Consider the following 6639-nt stretch of genomic DNA (forward strand, 5'->3'; position numbering starts at 1 on the left):
TGTAGAGTTCTGGGTGCTCCGGTTCCTAGGTCCTCGACTATTGATTTGCATGCCCTGGATCTTCCGGTGGTGAAGATGGCCGAGCTAGAGGTGGATCTTACGACAGATGATATTTGGAATGATATTAAGTCTTCGTCTCCGGACAAGGCACCGGGCCCAGACGGATTTGCGGTCATGTTCTATCAACGTTGTTGGCCGGTGATTAAAGACAGTGTCATGGCGGCTGTAGTTCAGTTCTGCAGAGGTGACAAAAGGAATTTTTCATTCATAAATCAAGCATACATCACCCTTCTTCCTAAACAGGACGATGCAACAGATGTTGCGGATTTTTGACCGATAAGTCTCATTCTCAACTCGGCCAAAATAATTTTCAAGGCACTCGCAAACAAGTTGGCCCCAAGGATGGAGGAACTAATATCTAGGAACCAGAACGCGTTCATAGGAGGTAGATGCATTCAAGACAACTTCGCTCTGGTTCAGAGGGCGGTCAAAACGCTACATCGCAAGAAAGTACCCTTGTTGTTCCTCAAGCTCGATGTGGCAAAGGCATTTGAAAGCGGTGGCTTGGCCCTTCCTTCTTCAAGTCCTTGCGAAGAGAGGATTTGGCGCCAAATGGTTAAGGTGGATTGCTTGCACGCTTTCCTCGGCTTCTACACAAGTACTCATCAACGGCAGCCCCACAAACAAGATTTGGCATGCTAGAGGGTGCTACTTGTGAGCTGCGTTGGGACTTCCCCGAAGAGGAGAGGATGATGCAGTACAGTAGAGATAAGTATTTTCCTCGGTTAAGAACCAAGGTTATCAATTCAGTAGGAGAACCAAGCAACACCTTGTTAGCAGTACCTACACACAAAATAACTAATACTTCCACCCAACGCGAACAAGGGGTTTTTAATCTCTCGGCGGTTAATTGCAAGGATCAAATCTCGTAGTGTTAGATAGATAGAACAGAAAACAAAATAAAGTAAACAAAATTACAGCAAAGTATTTTTGTGATTTTAATATATGATAGAAAGTAGACTCAGGGGCCATAGTTTTCGCTCGAGGCTTCTCTCTTGAAAATAGCATACGGTGGGTAAATAAATTACTATTGGGCAATTGATAGAAAAGCGAATAATCATGACGATATCCAAGGCAATGATCAAGTATATAGGCATCACATCCGAGACAAGTAGACCGACTCCTGTCTGCATCTATTATTATTACTCCACACATCGACCGCTATCCAGCATGCATCTAGATTATTAAGTTCATAAAGAACGGAGTAACGCATTAAGCAAGATGACATGATGTAGACAAAGTAAACTCACGCATGAATAAACCTCATCTTTTTGTCCTTAATGGCAACAATACAAATACGTGTCTTGTCCCTTTCTGTCACTAGGATATAGATCACCGCAAGATTGAACTCATTACAAAGCACCTCTCCCATTGTAAGAAAAATCAATCTAGTTGGCCAAACCAAATCAATAGATCAGAGAGAAATACAAAGCTACAATAATCATGCATAAAATAGTTCAGATATAACTCAAATAATATTCATGGATAATCTGATCATAAACTCATAATTCATCGGATGCCAACAAACACACCGCAAAAAGTGATTACATCGCATAGAACTCCAAGAACATCGAGAAGAACATTGTATTGAAGATCAAAGAGACAGAGGAAGCCATCTAGCTACTAGCTATGGACCCGTAGGTCTGTGGTAAAATACTCACACATCATTGAAAGGGCAGCAAGATTGATGTAGAGCCCCTCCGTGGTTGGTTCCCCCTTTGGCAGAGTACCGGAAAAGACCTCCAGATGGGATCTCGCGAGAACAGAAGCTTGCGGCGGCGAGAAAAGTGTTTTGGGTGGTTCTCTGTTGGTTTCCCGATTTTAGAGAATTTATAGAGGCGGAATTAGGTCAAAAGGGTGAACATGGGCCCCACAAGCCACCAGGGCGAGCCTACCCTCTGGGCGCGCCCTGGTGCCTCGTGGGCCACTCCTTCATCTTCTGGCCCTCTCCCAAAGCTTCCAGGGTCTCTTATCTCTAGAAAAAAATCTCCAAAAAATTTCATGGAATTTGGACTTCGTTTGGTACTGATATTCTGAAAACCAAAAACATGCAAAAAACAGCAACTGGCACTTGGCACTAAGTTAATAGGTTAGTCCCAAAAAATGATATATAATGACATATGAAACATCCAAGATTCATTATAGGAATCAGGCACGGCAAAGGCATGCCTGGCGGACGGCAAAGGCCTTTGCCGTCAGCCAGCAAACGGCAACAAGTCCGGCTGAATAAGCTACGGCAAAGGCCTCTTTGTCGTCTGCTGGCAGACGGCAAAGATGCAAAGGCCTTTGCCGTCTGCTAGCAGACGGCAAAGAGCCAGGACGACACACATGCCAACTTAGCTCCGTTAAGGGGTTAACGGCGTTCTTTGCCGTCTGCTGGCAGACGGCAAAGACCTTTGCATCTTTGTCGTCTGCCAGCAGACGACATAGCATGCCACATGGCAGTTACCTGGCCTGGCCTATATGGGCACTTTGTCGTTTGAGCAAAGATGCAAAGGTCTTTGTCGTCTGCCAGTAGACGACAAAGCTGCCAAATAGGCCAGCCCAGTGCACCCCAAGTTGCACAGGTAGCTGCCACGTGGCAGCTTTGCCGTCTGCTGACTGATGGCAAAGCTCTTTGTCGTCTGTATAGCCCCTGTTTTTTCTTAAATTCATTCAATTTGACAGAATTTCATAGATATATATATATATACACACACATTTGAAAATAATTTCAACAAGCATACCAACAATAAGTTTCCAACAACATATCCAACATACAAGTTTCCAACAACATATCCAACACACAATGGTTTCCAACAACATATCCATACATACATATCCAAAACAAGTTTCCATAAACAAAAAGGAAGCACAAGGAGAAGAGTACACTCCATCAATGCAAGCTTCCTCATCTAAAGCAAATCTGCAAATTGGGAAAGATGAAAGTTAGAAGAAGTAGAAGGAGACTAGCTAGAAGAAAAAGAAGAAGAAGAAGAAGAATTTATCTTCTCTTTCTTTTTCTCCTCTCCTCTTCTTTATCTTCTTCTTCTTCTAACTAAGGTAGGTAAAAATGCCATTTTTTAGCTAAGCTAGGTAAAAATGCTAAGTGTGTAGGTCATTTTAGAGCTAAGCTAGGTAAATAGGTCATTTTGGAGCTAACCTAGGTAAAATGGACCATATTGGAGCTAACCTAGGTAAACTTGGTCATCTTGGAGCTAACCTAGCTAATTATGCCATTTTTGAGTTAACTAAGCATATTATGCCATTTTTTACACAAGTAAGCTAATTATAGGTATATTGAGCTAACCCAGGTAACTAAGCATATTAGAGCTAATTTAGCATTTTAGAGCTAACTTAGGTCATTTTGGAGCTAACTTAGGTAAAATTGATCATTTTGGAGCTAATTAGGCTTATTATGTCATTTTCGAGGAAAATAAGCTAACTATATGACATATATGAGGTTACCAAGATTGTTATGCCATTTCAAATCTAAGTAAGCTAAGTTTATGTCATTATTGAGCAAACCTAGGTAACTAAGCATACTAGAGATAACTTAGCATTTTAGAGCTAACTTGGGTCATTTCGGAGGAAACAAAGCTAAGTATAGATCATTTTGGAGCTAAGTAAGCTAATTATGTCATTTTGGAGGAAGATAAGCTAAGTCTAGGTCATTATGGTAAGCATTTTGGAGGAAATAAAGCTAAGTCTAGGTCTTTATGCATTTCGTAAGCAAAACACTAGAGAAAACTTACCGTCATCACGGAGGCGAAGGACCGGTTGGTTTTGCACCAGTGCCGGACGGAGAAGGACCGGTCGGGGTCGGGGTTGCGCCAGTGCGAGATGGAGAAGGATCGGTCGATGCTTGTCGGGAGGCATGCTGCACCAAAGATCATTTGCAATGTCTCGTTAGCATGATGCAACTGAAATGTGAATACTAGTAACTAATGACCATTCAAATGAAGCTCACCGTGTTCGCTATACCAATCTGGGGCATCGGTGGAGGGGTCTGACCATTTTTCTCGCACACGGACTGCACATTTTGTTTTCACGAGTCAGTCATATTATAATGAAACGAACATTACGTGCATGATTTGGCTAATATGCAGGAGAAACTTACCACGAGGAGCTCGTATAGGGCCCGGTGAGATGCGTCGTTCCGGTTCCTCTCCGCCTCCAACAGATTAGCCGTCCTCTCCTCCAACTCCCTCTCCCTCTGCTTAGCCTGCCTGTTTGCCTCTGCCAGAAGCTGCTGGGCCCTAGCCTCAATGGCGAGCTCCATTGGCTATGGACGAGGCGTTATCTCAGGATCGGAGCTCGTCTGGCGCTTCTTGATCTCCCGGAGAGTTCTAGGACAACGTATGAGTCCATCCCCAATGGCTACCGAGCCATGGTACCTCCTGTCACCAGATAGCATCACGATCTCTGGATCAAAAGGACTCTGGCTCGGGTTGAAGTCCTCCCCTTTCCTCGTCTTCCCAACGTCTCTGTACCTCACGAGCTTGTTGTGGGAGGAGATGTTGGTGAAGCTCTCTGGATGATCGAGGTCATCCTCAGAGAATGCCTTGGCCTTCTTGTACAGGGCAGTATGGGCCATGGTATAGAGGTCGTACAACGGTGGCACGTCCTTCTTGTTGTGTTTCACCTAAAAGAGAGGAACAACATATTAGTTAAGGGCTCAAGCTAGCATGAAGAATGAAATTGCATGAATCGTTAAAAACCACATACCCAGTGATCCCCGTACTCAAACAGGTTGGAGCTCCCTTGATGGTGTGGCACACCTTGCATTTGGGCACGCTTATCCCTAGCCTTGTTGTGGACGGCTAGCCATTGGGGAGAGCACCACTCATCCACCATCGCCTCCCAACAGTCCATCCTATCCGCACACCATCTCGGGGGCACCTAAGTTAGGCAAAGAGAAATTTCAGCGCCATGCCTACGAATGAAATCAAGGAAACTAAGTACAAGGCCTTAAGAATAGGTAATTACTTTCATGTACTTCTCCTTACTCAGATACTTGCCGCGGTACTTCTTCTTGGCCCTCCTAATGTTAGTCGAGGCGTAGTAGTCTTGAACAACCTGCACCCTAGCCTCGTGTCGTAAGTTCTGAAGTAGGCGCTTGCGTTCGGCTTCGAGAACCCTAGCCGCCTCCGCCTTGTATTCCTGAGGACACCTGTAGAAGGTCTGCAATCGAACAAGACAACACTGATTAGTACAATCACTAGGTACTGTTGATTTTTAATTCTGTAAAGGAGAAATTACCCAAAACCGCCGCCTCACAATGTCGGCCACCGTCTCGCACAAGACACCATCGACCCTCTCCTCCGGCGGGGCCGGGGCAGCCATGTACAGCTCCCAGCTCAGTGCTAGCTGTGGAACCTGACCCTCACCGGGCAACATGACCCACCCCGGGAAGTGGTGCCGGCAAAGCACACCAAGGACCTGGTTGGGCCTGCGGACACCATCGCCGTGTTTCCAACCCCTGCAGTATGACAAGGCCAACACATTAGATATTAATTTGAAGAAACATGAAGGACAAAGGTTAAAAAAGAGTAAATGCACTTACTTCTCCCCGTTAGGCTCAATCAACCACCTGTGATCGCGGGTCGCCGACGCGGCCGGGAGCTTCGTACCACCACGCTAGTAGACCTTCTTGCCCTCCTCAACCAGCTCACCCTTGCTATAACTACCGTCAGACCAGGTGTCCTCGCCATCAGCATGGCCACTAGTCTCCGGAGTCACGTGGGACGAAGACTCTGGGACCGGAGTCTCGTGGGACGAAGACTCTGGGGCCCGAGTCTCGTGGGACGAAGGCTCGGCGACCCGAGGCTCGTCGGCCCGAGGCTCGTGGACCGGAGTCCGAGACGGGTCCAAGTCTGACGGGTCCACCTTAGACGGAGCACTCTGGTGGTCTGGAGAATCAGCTGGGGGTGGCGGCGAGGAAGGCGCGGCAGCCTTCCTACCTCTCCCGCCGCCACGTCCACCTCTAGCAGCCCTCTTGGGCTTCCCCCGACCTCTCCCGGCCGAAGAAGAAGCGCCCGCCGGTGTCGTCATGATGTCTACCAGCGCTCTCCGAAGGTGCTGGGGTGGAATAATAGCACCCTTCCCAGCACGCGCCGAGGAAGGAGGCTCGGAGCCCTCTCGACCCGCGCCCACCATCTGTCAACACCTGCAATGACAAAGAGTAAATGAAATTAGTACAACATAAACATAATAAAATATTTAAGTGTGTACCATCATCATGAACATAATAAAATATTTAAGTGTGTCGGGGTCGGGGTGCTGTGTGGGGGTCGCGGTGTCGGGGTGTCGAGGTGGGGTCGGGGTGTCCGGGGTCGGGGTGTCGCGGTCAGGGGGTCGGGGTGGCGACCCTCGACCCCTTTTCCCCTCGACCCTCGACCCCTCGACACCTTGATCCTCGACCCCTAGACCCTCGACTCCTTTTCCCCTCGATGCTCGACCCCTCCACCCCTTGACCCCTCGACACCTCGATCCTCGACCCCTAGACCCTCGACTCCTTTTCCCCTCGATCCTCGACCCCTCGACACCTCGATCCTCGACCCCTAGACCCTTGACTCCTTTTCCCCTTAATCCTCGAGC

General features: G+C 47.4%; 1 pseudogene; it reads right to left on the reverse strand.

Annotated features, from left to right (window-relative positions):
• Positions 1 to 3994: 3994 nt before the first annotated feature.
• LOC141042924 (uncharacterized) lies at positions 3995 to 6093 on the reverse strand (annotated as a pseudogene).
• Positions 6094 to 6639: the final 546 nt, after the last annotated feature.

Source organism: Aegilops tauschii, chromosome 3 (genome assembly GCF_002575655.3).
Source record: "Aegilops tauschii subsp. strangulata cultivar AL8/78 chromosome 3, Aet v6.0, whole genome shotgun sequence".
Taxonomy (NCBI): Eukaryota; Viridiplantae; Streptophyta; class Magnoliopsida; order Poales; family Poaceae; genus Aegilops; species Aegilops tauschii.